The 20,113-nt window shown below is 39.8% G+C and overlaps 1 protein-coding gene across 5 annotated transcripts in view; it reads right to left on the bottom strand.

The window, feature by feature from the left end:
• Positions 1–20,113, bottom strand: part of RSF1 (remodeling and spacing factor 1) — a 131,926-nt gene that overhangs the window by 93,953 nt on the left and 17,860 nt on the right. Inside the window, exon 1 of one of the 5 annotated variants that reach the window (XM_050940350.1) lies at positions 1,166–1,404. The exons of the other annotated variants lie outside the window; for them this stretch is intronic. The gene's annotated coding sequence lies outside the window, so the exon portion shown is untranslated. Of the gene's footprint in view, positions 1–1,165; positions 1,405–20,113 lie in introns of those variants that run through there. 5 annotated transcript variants of the gene reach the window in all.

Here is a 20,113-nt window from a genome sequence, read left to right as displayed (position 1 = left end):
CTGGTTCCCACATGCATCATAAGGCACGAGAGCATCTATCCTAATCATCTATAGTACTGGTGATAAAATGTATGAACTGCACAGATAATTCATGAGGCAGGGTGATGGAAATGTGTGTGTGTAGTGCAGACTGGGCAGCTAGGTTGCCTAGTGCATAGAACAGCAGCAGAAGACAGTGGAACCGAGACAATGAGCTGCTCACTGAAGCCGATTACAGTTACTGCAGCTGTACATTACTGCGTATTTTCAACTGTGAGCCAAAGTTGTGTGTGTTCAGGGATGGGAAGGACAGGAATGAAGAGTATTTCATGGAGATACAAAAAGTTAACATATTCACAGAATCTGGACCCATTGCACAAAGGAGTCCACAGGGCCCTTATGATAGTTAAGCTTCATGAAGCACCATATTGTGGATGTTTTTCCAATAATGTTTTATAATGTACGTAGACTGCATATTTATAGCAGAAAAACCATCTACATATAACTTTTATAAAGCTTTTCTTCTAAGAACTTAAGCCAAAAGGCAAATACTTTAGTATAATAGTGCCAATGTGGAGCCACTGTGTTTAATCCACCTCGCTGTCATTGAATCTGAGTTGGACACTAATATTTAAAGTAGCATCCTGGGCCACATGGCTGCAGAGGACCTGAGTTTAACAGGGTGTCTACATGGCAACTGAAGGTGTGATTTCAGGTTGGGTAGGCATACCTGAAAAAAGATTAATCTAGTTAGCACAAGTAAAGTTACCAGTCAAGACATGGCACCACAGGATGGTCCTCCTGTTATACTGCATGGCTAGCCAACATGGGAGCCCAGGCCTTGGCATCATCCCTGCTGGTTTTAGCTGTGCTAGCTACAGTAAAGCTGGCATGGGTATGCCTACCCAACACTTGAATGGTGCCAGATGTACCTCCCGAGGTAGGCTGGGTTGCCTCACTAGGGAGAAAAATCGAGGGGTCAAGAGGAGGAAGAAGACAAGTGTGTGTCTAGTAGGTTGGAAGAAGAGTGTGTCTGGGGAGAGAGGGGACACATTAAGCTAAATGGTAAAATTTTAGGGGTGTCTGAAATTTGTTGGATCTGGCTACCTTCAAACTTACGCCATTCTTGACCAGTATATGGGAGTCATTCTGCCCTGTTCAGATGAAGAGGGGTACTAATAATTACCATTTTAAAAATGTTTCTGTAACTCCGCATTTAACACTGTCAGAGGATGGAAGTAAGATGGCTTGAACTAATGTTTTAATTCCTTCACAATGGCAAGCGTTTTCTTCTCTGTATTTCTTATGGAGCACAACCCAACAGGGCTCTGCATCATTTACTTTCACTGTTTGTGGACCAGCATCTGATGAGATAAGCTCTGCTCTAAGAACAGTGTAGTAATTTTGTTCTCTGACGGCTCACTCTGCAGCAAAAGAAAGGGAACCAAATATTACCAATGTTACAAAAAACAGCCTATACGTAAAGTTTTGGCAATAGAGTGCTGGATTTAAAACCAAAATTAAAATCTGAATGACATTCCCCATGTAATACCACTTAAGATGAATCAAATTTGAACAGACCTCTAGATTCTGAACTAAGAGAAAGCTGTCTGGGAGCACAGCCTGTTAAAATAAACTTTACGGGTTAGGAAGTAACCCTAGGATTCTAGTCACTGTGCTATAAAAATTGGAACACCACACACGATATGTTAAAGGAAGAGACTCACTTAACTTACAATTGCATTGTGCTGTGTACTATGCTATTCTGAGATGATTAAGGGCAGATCTGATAGAAGTCTAAAAAGTCACGAATGGTATGGAGAAAGTGAATAGAAAATTGTATTTACCCCTTCATGTAACACAATAACTAAGGGTCACCTGATTAAAAGTCAGCAAGTTTAAAAAAAATAAGGAAGTACTTCTTCATACAACATAGTCAACCTGTTTAACTCATTGCCAGGGGATACTGAGAAGGCCAAGAGTATAAATAAGTAAACCTACTGCAGGGTGGTTTTGTTTTGTTGGTGCTATATAGATATACCCTACATCTTTAAATGACCAAATAATAAGACTAATGACCAACCTGCAGTGAACATGTAAAACCATTGATCAAATATGTTAAGGGCTGTTACAAAGAGGATGGTGAAGACTTATCAGGTTCCCCCTTAGTCTTCTTTTCTCAAGACTAAATATGCTCAGCTTTTTCAAAACCTTTCCTCATAGGTCAGGTTTTCTAAAACTTCTACCATTTTTGTCTCTCTCCTCTGGAACTCTAATTAGTCCACATTTTTCCTAAAGTGTTGTGCCCAGAATTGGACACAGTACTCCAGCTGAGGCCACACCAGTGCCGAGTAGAGCAAGACAATTACCTCCTATGTTTGACAAACAACATTCCTGTTAATACATCCCAGAATGTATTGTCTTTTTTGCAAATGCATCACATTGCCTGATATTTAATCTGTGATCTACTACAACCTCCAAATCCTTTCCTGCAGTACTACTGCCTAAATAGTTGCTCCCCTTTTTGTATTTGTGCATTTAATTTTTCCTTCCAAGCTGTAGTACTTTGCACTTATCTTTATTGAATTTCATCTTATTGGATTTCAGATCAATTCTCAAGCTTATCAAGATCATTTTGAATTCTAACCCTGTCCTCCAAAGTTAGATGTCATCTGCAAATTTTATAAATGTACTCTCTACTTCATCACTCAATATGTTAATGAAAATCGTGAATACTAGACCCAGGAAAGACCCTTGCAGGACCTCACTTGGTATATCCTCCAAATTTAACAGTGATGCATTGCTAACTACCTGGACACAGTTTTTCAACCAATTGTGCACCCACCTTATATTAACTTCACAATCAAATTTCCCCACTTCGCTTATGAGAATGTCTCATGGGACTGTGTCTAAAGTCTTACAAGTCAAGGTAAATCACATCTACTGCTTCCCCAATCCACTATATCAGTTATTCTGTCAAAGAAGGAAATTAGGTGGGTCTGACATGATTCATTCTTGACAAATCTATGTTGGCTATTACTCAGCATGTCATTTTCCTCTAGGTGCTTACAAATTGATTGTTTAATAATTTGTACAAGTATATTTCTGGGTACTGAAGTGAAGATGACTTGTCTATAATCCCCAGGACCACCTTTCACTCCTTTTTAAAGATCGGTATTATGTTTCTCCTTCTCCAGTCCTCTGGATCACCACTCCTCCTCCATGAATTCTACAAGATAATTGCTAACGTTTCAGAAATTGCTTCAGCAAATTCTTTAAATAATTTAGGATACATTTCAGCTGGCACTGCTGACTTGAATATCTAAATATTCTTCAACCTATTATTTCCTTGTTATTGTTAATATGCTGTTAAACTAGTCGGTCACAATTAACTGTTACCCTCACAACTAATTATACTTACTGCCTTTATAAAGTGCTTTAATACCTACAGATAAAAGTGCTATCTAAGAGCTGTGTATTATTATAATCGTTACCTTATTTGGGTCCAACAGTCTTTTAACCATCAGACATTTTTTTTTAAGAGTTGAAGCATATCCCAAGGCCACCCCTCTTACCCTTGGTTTTTGTTCCATGTGTTTGGAAATATGACAATCATATTTAAATGTCCTTTAAATGCCTAAGAATAAGTTTTATTGCTTTTCTCTGATTTCCACAGTAGGTAAAACACAGAAATACACTTCGCATCTACCATTGATTTCTATTACTACAAATAAATGGGTTAATGATTGCTGGTCTAGTACATCTCTTCAAAATATCTGAAACAGGGTAAACACCAAGGATGAAGAAGAATTCTTTAAGGTGATACAATGGACTACAGGTGAAGGAAAACTACCTGACAGTGAGATTTTCCTTAGGATATCCACCTCTGAACACAAAATCCTCTAGTTTGTTTTTAGGTATTGTTTTTATTGTAGAACTGCATAGTGTCCGAATAATTCTGAGTTTGATGATCAAAGTGATCATACCAAATAGAAGGCATGAAGTTACAGAAATATTACGCATGGGGTGCGGGGGTGGGGAAGGGAAGACATCTTGGAAGACACAGGCATTGTAAAGATTAAACTATATAAAGATTTTAGTAAGAAAATACAAGGAGAAGAAACCATGCATGCTTTGCTTTGACAATAAACTATAAGGAACACACACACTGCTGTATTAGAGCAGACCATTATAGGTATGTCTATATGACAAAAATTAAAAAAAATAAAATTAAACACAAAACCATAAAGGGCAGTTAGAGCCCAATTGACTTGGTCTCACAGGGCATGCACTACGGCACTAAAAAGAGCAATGTATATCTTCCTGGTTGGGCTGGACCTTGGAATCCAAGGCCTCCCCCCTGTGCTGGATCTTTACCGCTCAAGCAGGAACCTCTACACTGCTATTTTTAGCCATAATGCAACCTACCGCAGGGTGGTTTTGTTTTGATGGTGCCGTATAGACATACCCTACATCTTTTCAGGTTCATGCATCAGAAGGAAGCTAAATTAAGGCACCTGGCCAAGAGGCAACTCATAGGTCTTAAAGTTCATTTGGGTGCAAAGACATTGAGTATTCAAACGTCCTAGACAAACCCAATATGAGTCTCTAAATTTTTTAGCTTTTATTGAGCTTTGAAAGAAAGAGGAGACCTTATAACTCCTTGCTAACTTATATTTCTCATTGAGAGGTCACTAATCTGAAGCTATTGTATTTAAGGGGACATTAAGAAATTAATTCATGGAAATAAAGTTACACATTAATAGCCAGAAAGGTTTTGGCTTAATTTTAAATAAATAGTCTTTTTCCTCACCTATAAAATAATATTTATATTCAGAGTTAAACTCTTGTGCCCTATTAGATGTTAAATAAATTGATTTGTGGTGATTTTGCTTCATTATATGAAAAGAGGCAGCTTGAAAGCTTTTTCTGATTGTTTTGGGAATGCCATGTCTGGTGATCTTCGGTTTTGCTGAAGAACTTAAGGAGTCTCAGATGCAGGCTGAGAATTCTCTCAGCCTTTAACTAATAAGGAAGCCAACAGTGTTGACTTGTTTACAAAGACATTGACTCGTAAGTGTTTCTTGAGTTAACTAGATAATGTTAAAATAAAGCTTTAAGAACAGCCTGAATAAAGATCTCTTCTCACAGACAGGTTTCATTTTCTGAATCATGACATCAGAGAACTCACGCCTAGTCACCTATAGTCTTCAAAAAGAGAAAGAAAAGAAAAGGAAAAAGTTTCTTGATTTCCTCAGACATCAAATAACATCGGCCACAAACATTTTGGCACCTTTTTGCATTCATCTTTAAAAAAAATTCCCTTCTTCCGTGTTTGTGGTGATCTTCCTGAACCTGTTTGCCTCATCAACCTTACTCATGCTTTGGAATACATCCATAGCTTTACTTCTCCCTTTCCTAGAAAGTCTGCTAGTCCTGTAGAAGTTTATGTGATTTTTACCCATTTAGCTAGATACTAACACTACAGGACAAATGTCAAATTAATACGGCAGCAGCCTCCTCTACACATCTGATCCAGCAGCCTTAAGTCTTCACATACAACTAAAAATAATGTTTAGTTTTATGTCTACCCTCTAGTGCAGCACTGTTACCCAAAAAATTGTGTACCAAATATGATCCTATTGCATGCATTTGCATCATATACTCTGCGAGACAGTCAAAATATCTATGAAGGTCAATAGAAAATGCATGTGCCACATCGTTGATGGCATGGGTGTTATTCAAAGACAAGCGTTTCATTTAAGCAAGCGTTCGACCACGTAAATATTCAAACACCACGATTTATAAAGCAGCAAAGAGTCCAGTGGCACCTTATAGACTAACAGACGTATTGGAGCATGAGCTTTCGTGGGTGAATACCCACTTCGTTGGATGCATCCGCTGAAGTGGGTATTCACCCACGAAAGCTAATGCTCCAATACGTCTGTTCGTCTATAAGGTGCCACAGGACTCTTTGCTGCTTTTACAGATCCAGACTAACATGGCTATAAAGTATAATTCCAACTTAAAATGGGGCAAGTGCACGAAATCCTTCTACAGTGTAAATGTCCACTTAGTCTTTTAATTGAACAGAATCATAAAATGTGCAATAATTGCCAATATTTTACTGGAAAGGTTATCTTTAATAAGAGATCCTAAATCATCCAAATTTGTATTCTCCTCTCTTTCTTGGTGTCTAAGAATTTATCTTGTCCTCACAAAAGGGATTTTGCTGCTTCTTTCACAAGTTTGAGATGTCAATTAAATGTCATTTCCTGAGGCTTGTACATCAGACATGCCTCCAACTGAATTTCCTGAATGTAATCTTAATGTTAAAGTGCTCTTTAGCATACCTTGAGCCTAAACTATTTGTTAAACACCTGCAGCTGAATGTAAAATAAACGAACACCTCTAACCTTCAGATTTTTCTTGCTGTCCTCTAGTTATTATGTAACATTTACATGATAGCAGCATCTAAAAGCCTGAACAAGGTTGGGTCTCTTATGTCCCAGTTCTTTGTACATGTGACACCAATAGACTGGTTAAGTTGGGTATGACAACTCCTCAACAAAAGGCATTAAAATGTAATCAAGATAATTTTCTTGTATGTGAATTTCAAAGAGATGTACTAGAACAGGATCATTAACCCATTTATTTGTAGTAATAGAAATCAATGGCAGATGCGAAGTGTATTTGTCTGTGTTTACCTATATCTTGTTAGAAGTTAACAATGTAATCAGATTACCTTGTAGATGCTAATTCCCTTTCATGTCTTAATAGCCTTATATTACGCATGCAGATAGTTCAATTAACCTCAAAGATGTAAGATACTGAAGGAAACTAATAATATTATCTATATTGTCTTCAACTTGATTATCTATGCTACAATGAAGTACCAGTTAATTGCTTTATGTCAGTGGTTCTCAGCCAAGGGTACATGTACCCCTGAAGGTACGCAGAGGTTTTCCGGGGCGAACATCAACTCATCTAAATATTTTCTTAGTTTTACAACAGGCTACATAAAAAGCACTAGTGAAGCCAGTACAACTAACATTTCATAAGACAATGACTGGTTTATACTGCTCTATATATTACACACTGAACTCTAAGTACAATATTTATATTCCAACTGATTTATTTCATAATTATATGGTAAACATGAGAAAGTAAGCAATTTTTCAGTAATAGTGTGTTGACACACCTTTGTATTTTGGTGTCTGATTTTATAAGCGAATAATTTTCAAGTGAGGTGAAACTCGGGGATCCGCAACACAAATCAGACTCCTGAAAGGGGTACAGTAGTCCAGGAAGGTTGATAGCCCCTGCTTTATGTGAATGAATGCAACTAGTTTAACTATGTATGCATAGGAAATAGAAGATGAGCTTCAAAGCAACTATCTGTACCATCTATTCTTCCTCAGGGGAAAGTCCTGCTGTGACAAGAGGTTTATCAGCTTGCTACAGGACAATAAAGGAAGCTTCAGGCCTGATCTTTTTCATCTCAGGTCTGCTTAAACTTTAACAGTGAAGTCTCCAGGTTTACCTTGGACTACCCTGGAATTCTCATGGAAGAACTTGAACAGACTCTGTACCTGGACTGCCTATTGGACTATAACTCTTTAAACTGATTCCAGAAAGACTTTTACAAATCAGTAGCCTCACCATCTCTGCTATGAAACTGACCTAAGGACTTTACATATATGTATACAGATCTTTTAACAGCAACTCTCCTCTTTTTTTTCCCTTTTATTATTAAGCCTTTAGTCTTTTAGTTTCTAAAGGATTGGCATCTGCGTGATTATTGGCAAGATCTGAAACTCATTGTCCCGGTGATAACTGTCCGGTCCTTTTGGATTGGTGGACCTCACATATGGTAATCAAGTTTTCAATAACCTTTCACTATATTAAACTTGGCTGTCTAGATGGGAGTCAAGGGCTGGAATGCTTAAAAGGGACTGTATTTGGCTTCTTGGTAACCAGTGTAGTATTACAGAAGTATAGAATAAAACACCAGTTTGGGGGATTGTCCGCCCTAGTCCTTGCAGTCTTCCCTGAGTACAACATTCTCAGGATAGCCCATCCAGGCACCCAGTCACAGTGCCTCATGATTATCTACTTCCATCGATGCTGATTTTTCTTGTTCCTATCTCTAGTATTTGTTAGCCACCATTTTCTGAATGGTTTCTAAGGTTATCAATACTGCCCTGTCCAGGTTGTTTAAAATGTCTGCTCTTCCAGTGAGGGAATATTTCTAATCCTCTGAATATGCAATCTTGCCAATGGTGAAGTATATGATAGACACTGTCTTAGGTCTTTCATTATATTTCTTATTCAATTAATTTCAGTCAAACAAAAATCTATGCTTAGCACTCTTTGACCTTTCTTCTCAGAAAAATATTCAATTTTCCTGGTTTATGAACCCACTTAGGTGGCGCAGCCTCTGTAGATCATGAAATGCCTTTGCTTGCATTAATCAAAGCCATGGGCATTTAAGCATTTCATTGTTTAACTAGCTATTGTTGCCAACTTTCTCATTAAAAGGAGATTCACTGAGGGGTAACTATTCATTGCTTGCTCCTATTGAGAATTAACGTGTCCATGAATACATTTAGAGCAGTTGCTAGGCTAAGCTATAGCACTCTTATAATGTTGTTGTTTTTTTTGACAGAAGAATCTTGGGAACCTCTGCCACTCACTCATTAGTGTTCTGCCAAATCTATTAGAAAACCAGAAAAATCAGAAAATTCCCGTGGAGAGTTGGTTATAATCTTCAGGGATTCCCTGAAAATTTGCACCTGCACTCTGTTGGGAAGATTTTTGGTCTAAGGCTACTCATTCTTTTTGGGTAGCCCAAAAAAGGAAATAAATATACCCAAGTATGGGTCAAATACTGCCTATGACCAACTGCACAGGTCCTATTTCCATGCACTTGCTCCAAACATCTATATTGTGACACTGAAAGAGAGAGAATCCTTCCACAAATATTTAGCCAAATTAATCATCTAGCCCTGCCAGACCACATCTAACACATACAATAGAACCTCAAGAGTTACGAACACCTTGGGAATGGAGGTTGTTTGTAACTCTGAACAAAATATTATGGTGGTTCTTTCAAAAGTTTAAAACTGAACATTGACTTAATACAGCTTTGAAACTTCACTATGCAGAAGAAAAAAGTTGCTTTCCCTTTATTTTTTTTTATTTTTTTTTTTTAGAAGTTTTAAGTTTAACACAGTATCATACTGTATTTGCCTTTTTTTTTTTTGTTGGGGTCTCTGCTGCTGCCTGATTCTGTACTTCTGGTTCCAAAAGAGATGTGTGGTTAACTGGTCAGTTCGTAACTCTGATGTTCATAACTCTGAGGTGCTACTATACCTTGAATTTCTCTCATGGTTTGGGGATAGGTCTAGTAGGATCTTCTATTCCTATTCTCCCTAGAAACAGATCAATCAGTATTAACTGACACTGCAGTCGAAGGAACTTAGCCTGACTTACATGTTTCAGGTAATTTCATGTCTTTTTTCTCTTCCACCTACTGAACGCAGGAAACACGTCCTTTCAACAGAAGGTTCTAGAGCAACTAGAATGTTTGCGAGTGATCAGTTTTCCAATTTAGGATGGCCCACCATTTGATAAGCATCCAATTTATCTGACTGATACTAAACCTCTGCAGATGGAATTTGTTTTTAAAATGATTCTAGTCAATGAAAATGAGTAATCCTATCAAGTTAACTGCTTAGGAAGTTTCAGAGATGGGGGCAGAAGGACAGGGCAACTGTTATTTTACTCAGTGCACTAAAAAATAATCCATAAATGAAAGCTACTTTGATTACTTAAAAGCAAAAAATTTCTTAATCAGATTTCACAATAGACCAAAAATAGTATGGGTGGACATGACTGATGTTTAAAGACTTTTGATATTTGCATGATAAAATTATTTCAGCAAAATCATTTGGTTTTGTACAATTCTTAAAATGCAGTACTGGCAAAGGAAGATGAAGTAGAACACTTTTTTGGTAAGCACAAAAATGATACAACACGTTAGATGTTTTAAAATGTTTGTGTTTGCTTCCAGTCCTAGTCAGTTTCATGATTGGCAACTGAAGTGATATATCACAGCTCAGAAGCTGACAATCATAAATAGGCATAGAGTGGGCAAGAGACAGAAACAGAGCCAGAATCCACCGGAAGGGACAACTGGCCCAACAACAAAATGAACACAAAGTTGTTGAACTTTAAAAGCCATCTAACAGAACAAGGATGACAAAGGCAAGGCAAAGAGACAGGAGATGAACAGGGTTACTGTCTCAACTTCTGGAGTCACTGTTCCTTAACCAACTTCTTCCCCCACACAAACATTTAAGGTTGCAGTGAACGCTGCTGTGCACAAGGTACTAAACTCACAAGCCAGGGGAACATGTGCGAAAATGTTGGTAAGAAGTTATTTTGCCAAATCAATTTTGAAACTGTATCTGCTATTCAGAGTGTCTCCTAATGGTAATGTTGGAAGGGATAATTCTTGCAGAGATTTTTAAACCAGTCAATGAAGTTTCAAATAAGGCTTTTCTTGTACTTTCAGTAATCTCTTCTTTTCTGTCTATAGTGAAAATGACTTGTTAAGAACCATGTCAGAATTCACTGCAAAAACATGGCGGAACAGTGTATTGCAATGGCAAATCTAATAAGGGTCAAATTTATAAACTGTGTCAGGCTACTTTTTTTTGTGCCTTAACTCAGGTACTTAGAACCTCCCAGAGCTATCTTTCTGCTTCCACATGCCTCATGTGCCCTTCCCTGACGCAATGTTTTTCCCAATTTAAGCAGCATGGTCTCTGGGAGCTAAGTTTCTCTTTCCTTGTGTGTACCTTTCGTGTTTTCTATCTTCTTGCTTTCTCTTCCTCAAATTTGAAATTCTCTCCCTACTTGCCTCATATCCTCAACCTTTGCTATTCCTCCACATCACTTTGTAAGCTTCCTCTTTGTTATCTTATTCTTCAGAGCATAAGAAAGGCCATACTGAGTCAGACCAATGATCCATCTATAACAAGAGTTCTCAAACTGGGAGTCGGGACTCCTCAATGGGTCATGAGGTTATTACACGGGTGAGTGGTGAGCTGTCAGCCTCCATCCCAAACCCCGCTTTGCCTCCAGCATTTATAATGATGTTAAATATATTAAAGTGTTTTTAATTTATAAGGGGGGGAGGTCACACTCAGAGGCTTGTTATGTGAAAGGAGTCACCAGTACAAAAGCTGAGAACCACTGATCTATAAGAGCACATTGCTCTTACTATATTCCAGCCAGGTTCTTGCAATGGTGCCAATCACTGCAGTATCAGAGCACCTCCTAAGAGAGGATCACCAGAGTCACAACAGGCCAATGGCTGATAATCTAATTTTCCTGCCTACTTCACAGGCAGTAGCCAAGGCTATGTTTTTGGGGGGCCATTATTATCCATTATCCAGCATCTGTAAAGAATCCAAGAGGACCCAACTGCAGACCAATTTGAAAAATTATAATAACGTATCTCCAAGAACTGGAAGGGACCTCGAAAGGTCATCGAGTCCAGCCCCCTGCCTTCACTAGCAGGACCAAGTACAGATTTTAGCCTCAGATCCCTAAGTGGCCCCCTCAAGGATTGAACTCACAACCTTGGGTTTAGCAGGCCAACGTTCAAACCACTGAGCTATATCTCCCCCAATTAGAGGCAGTCTCCTCCACAGAAGGGTAAATTAATAGTGGATGCTAGGTCTTACAACTATTTCACTATGCCCATCAACATCCCATCTCTTTCCCTGGTTCAGCTTCAGTCAACTGCCTATCATGCAGCCATTTATCTCAGCTAGGTAGGGAGATGGTACTATCCACACCAAAGATAAAGATGACGCCCTGGATATTATCTGCACATTACTGGTATTTGAGACAATGGTCTCTCACAGCTTCCTCCACCCCCAGTAAATGCACGTAGATGTTAACAAGAATGAGAGAAGAGCATGATGCCGTGTAGGACTCCACAGATGAGCGTTCTGGAGGTAGAGGAGCAGTCGCTAATCACCGCTTTGCATATCCTGGAAAATAAAAATAAAAAAAAATGGAGCCATATCAGAGCTTTCTCATCAACCCCTGGAATAACTCTGGGTAAGACAGCAGTACACTATTCAAATACATATCCATAATGAGAGTGGATTTCCTCCTCTTATCTTTTTAGATTTAAAAAAAAAAAAAAAAAATCTAGTTTCCCCTCTCACTTTAGTTGACACAAGTCAGAACTACAAGGTGTGAGAGAGGGCACGTTTATAGTTGTGGCCAGTGTTTTTTTCTTCCACTTGGTGAGAATGTAGGAAGTGTCATAAGAATTCAGACCTGTAGTCCATCTAGTCCAGTATCTTGTCCCTTTCCATGGCCTGTCCAGATACTTCAGATGAAGGTGCAGAAAACCCCACAGGAGATGTGGAATAACCTGCCACCTGATTAATATCTAGTCCTCCTAACATTTAATAGTTATATACAGGCCTATGCCAGTCTCTATGTATATCACTAAGTTAAGTATTTTTATTGTAATTCTGGATATTAGTTAGCGAAATGACCAACATTCCCTTTAAAACTTGCTAAGTTCTTGGCTTCAGTTATATCCTATGGCAATGAATTCTATAGTCTAATTATGCATTTTGTGAAAAAGTATTTCCTTCTATCAAGTTCGAATTAACCACCTTTCAGTTTCACTAAATGTCCTCATTATTTTATTACGGAAACAGGAAGAACACAAGTTCCTAATACACCTTCCTAATGCCACACATTTTTGTATACATTTGTCTCCTCTCTAAAATAAACAATGCCAGTATTTTCAATTTCTCTTAATGAGAGCTTTTTCCATGTCCTTAATTATTTTAATCACTCATCTTTTAACAGGGAAGAGGGTGCAGGGCCACAGAGGAACAGAGGGGTGTACGAATGGGAGTGGAGGGACACACATGGATAGGGGGTGCAAGGACATGGGGACAGGAGCAGATGTGCCTGTCTGAATGGGAGAAGCTAGGGGTCAGCCAGGTCTGCAAGGGGGAAACTCCCTAACAATTCCTACCCACCCCCCCAAAACAAACTGTTCCATACTATTCCCACTCAAACACAACAACCCTCCAATTTCACACCCAGACTCCTTCACAGCAATTACTTTCCTCTCCCTCAGACCCTCCATTATGCAACTCCCCCAAGCCTCTGCACTGTGTCTGAGGGGTGCAAGAAATACCATTCTGTACTGTAGTTTAAATAAATTACTACTCAAAGTTCTGTATTAATATGCCTAGTAAGGAATCTTTTTTGTTGTCTGCATTGTTACAGACATACTTGCTGACAGGTATTTTTAAATAAATGACCAAAAATAACAAACTGATGATTATATTGTGTTATTCTGACAAGTTTGCAACACTTGAAAATATTGTGAAAATAATTAATTTTTGTTGCATCATTTTTAGGTTTTTGGTACAGAATTTCCCCAGGAGTAATTACTTGCATTTACAACAACACATTTACAGTGTGTTTCCCCATTCACCTACCTTGCTGAAGTTCCTCTCTGGACTTAACTTACCTGAGTAACTCATCTGCAATTTTTTTCTACCTGACTGCACATCCAGCTTTACAGCATTTATTAACATTTTGGAAAACACCAGACTTAGTTAACCTTCTGCCATGATGAAAATTGGTTTCCTATCTTTTTCGATCTAAACCACCACTTTCGCCTCCCACTCTGTGACTATCATTTCTCTAGTAGTCTTTTACTAATGATGACTTGTCAAAAGTCTTTTGAAATTCAAAGTAAATTGTGTTGGGCAGTTTTCTTTTATTCACATTCAAAAAATTCTAATAGATTAGCAGGATATGATTTTTCTTTGAATAAAGGATTAGACCCTATTATATTTCAGACGTTTTATTATTCTATTTTAAATTATGATTACACCAGTTTACCCAGTACAGATGTAAGGCTTTCTGGTCTATAATTCCTGTGCATCACCGCTAGATTTTTTTTTTTTTTTTTAAATATAGGTATAACATTTGCTATCTTCCAATTCTTTGGTATAGTATCAGTTTTTAATGAAAGACTGCACATTTTATTAGCATCTCATCCATTTCATTCTTAAACTCCTACAGAACACTTGGATGAATACCATCAGGGCCTAGTGACATTGCTTTTTAAAACTGTTTGTCCCAGCACAACCACTTTTAATTCATCAGTCCGATAGTATATCACTTCATTACCAGAAAAGAGCAGTTTTGAGATAGCTACCTTCCTAATACCATCCGTGGTGAAGCGTGATGCAAAGAAGTTATTTAACTTCTCAGCAATATCTTTTCCTTAATTGCTCCCTTTAAACCTGGTAATCCAACAGAACCATCAATTCTTTCCAGGCTTCCTGCTTCTAATATACATAAAAGCAGCAAAGAATCCTGTGGCACCTTATAGACTAACAGACGTTTTGGAGCATGAGCTTTTGTGGGTGAATACCCACTTCGTCAGATCCATGTAGCGGAAATTTCCAGGGGCAGGTATATATATAAGCAGGCAAGCTAGAGATAAGGAGGTTAGTTCAATCAGGGAGGATGAGGCCCTGTTCTAGCACTTGAGGTGTGAAAACCAAGGGAGGAGAAACTGGTTTTTTAGTTGGCAAGCCATTCACAGTCTTTGTTTAATCCTGAGCTGATGGTGTCAAATTTGCAGATGAACTGAAGCTCAGCAGTTTCTCTTTGAAGTCTGGTCCTGAAGTTTTTTTGCTGCAGGATGGCCATCTTAAGGTCTGCTATAGTGTGGCCAGGGAGGTTGAAGTGTTCTCCTACAGGTTTTTATATATTGCCATTCCTAATATCTGATTTGTGTCCGTTTATCGTTTTCCGTAGCGACTGTCCAGTTTGGCCGATGTACATAGCAGAGGGGCATTGCTGGCATATGATGGCATATATTACATTGGTGGACGTGCAGGTGAATGAACCGGTGATGGTGTGGCTGATCTGGTTAGGTCCTGTGATGGTGTCGCTGGTGTAGATATGTGGGCAGAGTTGGCATCGAAGTTTGTTGCATGGATTGGTTCCTGAGCTAGAGTTACTATGGTGCGGTGTGCAGTTACTGGTGAGAATATGTTTCAGGTTGGCAGGTTGCCTGTGGGCGAGGACTGGCCTGCCACCCAAGGCCTGTGAAAGTGTGGGATCGTTGTCCAGGATGGGTTGTAGATCCCTGATGATGTGTTGGAGGGGTTTTAGCTGGGGACTGTATGTGATCACCAGTGGAGTCCTGTTGGTTTCTTTCTTGGGTTTGTCTTGCAGTAGGAGGCTTCTGGGTACACGTCTGGCTCTGTTGATCTGTTTCCTTATTTCCTCGTGCGGGTATTGTAGTTTTGAGAATGCTTGGTGGAGATTTTATAGGTGTTGGTCTCTGTCTGAGGGGTTAGAGCAGATGCGATTGTACCTCAGTGCTTGGCTATAGACAATGGATCGTGTGATGTGCCCGGGATGGAAGCTGGAGGCATGAAGGTAGGCATAGCGGTCGGTAGGTTTTCGGTATAAGGTGGTGTTAATGTGACCATCACTTATTTGCACCATGGTGTCTAGGAAGTGGACCACTCGTGTAGATTGGTCCAGGCTGAGGTTGATGGTGGGGTGGAAGCTGTTGAAATCGTGGTGGAATTTTTCCAGAGAGTCTCCTTCCCATGGGTCCAGATGATGAAGATGTCATCAGTGTAGCGTAGGCAGAGAAGGGGCGTGTGTGGACGAGAGTTGAGGAAGCGTTGTTCCAGGTCGACCATAAAAATATTGGCATACTGTGGGGCAATGCGGGTGCCCATAGCGGTGCCACTGATCTGGAGATATGTATTGTCATCAAATTTGAAATAGTTGTGTGTGAGGATAAAGGCACAGAACTCAGCAGCCAGTTGTGCTGTGGCATCATCAGGGATACTGTTCCTGACAGCTTGTATTCCATCTGTGTGTGGGATGTTCGTGTAGAGAGCCTCTACGTCCATGGTGGCTAGGGTGGTGTTTTCTGGAAGGTCACCAATGCATTGTAGTTTCCTCAGGAAATCAGTGGTGTCACGAATATAGCTGGAAGTGCTGATGGCATAGGGTCTGGGTAGTCTAGAGCTATGCCTACCTTCATGCCTCCAGCTTCCATCCCGGGCACATCACACGATCCATTGTCTATAGCCAAGCACTGAGGTACAATCGCATCTGCTCTAACCCCTCAGACAGAGACCAACACCTATAAAATCTCCACCAAGCATTCTCAAAACTACAATACCCGCACGAGGAAATAAGGAAACAGATCAACAGAGCCAGACGTGTACCCAGAAGCCTCCTACTGCAAGACAAACCCAAGAAAGAAACCAACAGCACTCCACTGGCGATCACATAGAGTCCCCAGCTAAAACCCCTACAACGCATCATCAGGGATCTACAACCCATCCTGGACAACGATCCCACACTTTCACAGGCCTTGGGTGGCAGGCCAGTCCTCGCCCACAGGCAACCTGCCAACCTGAAACAAATTCTCACCAGTAACTGCACACCGCACCATAGTAACTCTAGCTCAGGAACCAATCCATGCAACAAACCTCGATGCCAACTCTGCCCACATATCTACACCAGCGACACCATCACAGGACCTAACCAGATCAGCCACACCATCACCGGTTCATTCACCTGCACGTCCACCAATGTAATATATGCCATCATATGCCAGCAATGCCCCTCTGCTATGTACATCGGCCAAACTGGACAGTCGCTACGGAAAACGATAAACGGACACAAATCAGATATTAGGAATGGCAATATATAAAAACCTGTAGGAGAACACTTCAACCTCCCTGGCCACACTATAGCAGACCTTAAGGTGGCCATCCTGCAGCAAAAAAACTTCAGGACCAGACTTCAAAGAGAAACTGCTGAGCTTCAGTTCATCTGCAAATTTGACACCATCAGCTCAGGTTTAAACAAAGACTGAATGGCTTGCCAACTAAAAAACCAGTTTCTCCTCCCTTGGTTTTCACACCTCAAGTGCTAGAACAGGGCCTCATCCTCCCTGATTGAACTAACCTCCTTATCTCTAGCTTGCCTGCTTATATATATACCTGCCCCTGGAAATTTCCGCTACATGGATCTGACGAAGTGGGTATTCACCCACAAAAGCTCATGCTCCAAAACGTCTGTTAGTCTATAAGGTGCCACAGGATTCTTTGCTGCTTTTACAGATCCAGACTAACATGGCTACCCCTCTGATACGTAATATACATAAAGAATTTGTTTTTACATCTTAGTATTTGCTGTTCAAAAATCCATCTTAGGCCTCCTACTTTCCACTCTTACATACTGGGTGCTGTAATTTATACTCTCACTTATTTGCTTCACTAAAGTTAAATTTCCAAATTTTGGAGGATTTCTGCTTGACTCAAATAACCTCACAAAACTTTGCCATCTACCCATCCTAGTTTATTTGTTCCTTTCCTGGTTCCCTTTTTGTTCAGAGGTATGCATGCTTCCTGAGACTACTACTGTTTTCTTAGCTGTGACATGTATCCTACTTAAGGATTTTGCTTCCTTTACTTTTTACTGTAGACCCTTTAAGGTACTCTTCTTCTTGATAGCTCCCTTTCTGAACATTCAGGATTACTGTGTCCGTGTTTGGTGCCTTAACATCCCTATGGATGTTGAATGTAATTATATTATGGTTATGATATAGTTAGCAGCTCAGCTACTGTTATTTAACATTAAGGGCTTGCCTACACTCAAATATTATTTTGGATTATTTTTCCCCATTTTAACTCATCAGGAGTAACACTTCTGGGTGCAGCAGATCCACATTGCTTCACTATACCAGCTAACATGCCCTCATTTTGAATCTGTGCATCCACCCAACACTGCATGTTTTCAATGTAAGCACACAATATTCTGGGCAGATAACACACGGTGCAACATTCCGCTGCTGCTAGGCTCTGTGTATTGTGGGATTTTTTTTGTGGTGCATTATGGGATACGTACCAGAAGCTAATGAAATTATGGGGCTTGAATCAAACTAAAATTCCTATGATTCCCTTTATCATCCCCTCATTCATCTGGCTTTTCAGAGCCAGTGCCATTTTCACAACATTGCCAGATAACAGAGGGAACACTGCTAAGCGCCACAATCCTGGTAGTCATTAATACAAACAGGCTGATGCACATGTATACTGGCAGTCATGCTGCTGGGTATCTTTGAATGACTTGGAAAAAGCCATAGCAGTGCTGTGGTGATACTGGCAAAGAAGACAGAGCCTCAAATAAGTTAATTGTTACATGAACTTTTTCTGAAATGACTTCTCTTGGTAGAGTACCATTTCTGAGCTTGGCCAACTAGCACTGACTGGTGGGACGGGACAGTTATGCTGACCCAGGATGACCAGCAGAGGAACTTTGGATGGCATAGGACACTCTCCTAGAGTCTGTGCAGAGCTCACCCTGTAAATGCAGTGACAGAACATCTATACAAAGGTTCCCCCGAGCATGGAAAAAGCACATACCCATTGCTATCAGGAAGCTCACCATCGACAACATTAACAAGTCACCGGGACCAGATGGCATTCACCCAAGAGTTCTGAAAGCATTCAAATGTGAAGTTGCGGAACTATTAACTAAGGTTTGTAACCTGTCCTTTAAATCGGCTTCGGTACCCAATGACTGGAAGTTAGCTAATGTAACGCCGATATTTAAAAAGGGCTCTAGAGGTGATCCCGGCAATTAGAATCCAGTAAGTTTAATGTCGGTACCGGGTAAATTAGTCAAAACAATAGTTAAGAATATAATTGCCAGACACATAGAAAAACCAACTGTTGAGCAATAGTCAACATGGTTTCTGTAAAGGGAAATCATGTCTTACTAATCTATTAGAGTTCTTTGAAGGGGTCAACAAACATGTGGACAAGGGGGATCCAGTGGACATAGTGTACTTAGATTTCCAGAAAGCCTTTGACAAGGTCCCTCACCAAAGGCTCTTACGTAAATTAAGCTGTCATGGGATAAAAGGGAAGGTCTTTTCATGGATTGAGAACTGGTTAAAAGACAGGGAACAAAGGGTAGGAATTAATGGTAAATTCTCAGAATGGAGAGGGGTAACTAGTGGTGTTCCCCAAGGGTCAGTCCTAGGACCAATCCTATTCAATTTATTCATAAATGATCTGGAGAAAGGGGTAAACAGTGAGGTGGCAAAGTCTGCAGATGATACTAAACTACTTAAGATAGTTAGGACCAAAGCAGATTGTGAAGAACTTCAAAAAGGTCTCACAAAACTAAGTGATTGGGCAACAAAATGGCAAATGAAATGTAATGTGGATAAATGTAAAGTAATGCACATTGGAAAAAATAACCCCAACTACATATACAATGGGGGCTAATTTAGCTACAACGAGTCAGGAAAAAGATCTTGGCGTCATCGTGGATAGTTCTCTGAAGATGTCCACACAGTGCGCAGAGGCGATCAAAAAAGCAAACAGGATGTTAGGAATCATCAAAAAGGGGATAGAGAATAAGACTGAATATATTATTGCCCTTATATAAATCCATGGTATGCCCACATCTCAAATACCGTGTACAGATGTGGTCTCCTCTCCTCAAAAAAGATATTCTAGCACTAGAAAAGATTCAGAAAAGGGCAACTAAAATCATTAGGGGTTTGGAGAGGGTCCCATATGAAGATTAAAGAGCTAGGCCTCTTCAGCTTGGAAAAGAGGAGACTAAGGGGGGATATGATAGAGGTATATAAAATCATGAGTGATGTGGAGAAAGTGGATAAGGAAAACTTTTTTACTTATTCCCATAATACAAGAACTAGGGGTCACCAAATGAAATTAACAGGTAGCAGGTTTAAAACAAATAAAAGGAAGTTCTTCTTCACACAGCGCACAGTCAACTTGTGGAACTCCTTACCTGAGGAGGTTGTGAAGGCTGGGACTATAATAATGTTTAAAAGGGAACTGGATAAATTCATGGCGGCTAAGTCCATAAATGGCTATTAGCCAGGAAAGATAAAGAATGGTGTTCCTAGCCTCTGTTCATCAGAGGATGGAGATGGATGGCAGAAGAGAGATCACTTGATCACTGCCTGTTAGCTTCACTCCCTCTG

Source organism: Gopherus flavomarginatus, chromosome 1 (assembly GCF_025201925.1).
Source record: "Gopherus flavomarginatus isolate rGopFla2 chromosome 1, rGopFla2.mat.asm, whole genome shotgun sequence".
NCBI lineage: Eukaryota > Metazoa > Chordata > Testudines > Testudinidae > Gopherus > Gopherus flavomarginatus.
Note: the sequence above shows the minus strand (reverse complement) of the source record. Positions and strands in the feature narration are given on the sequence as shown.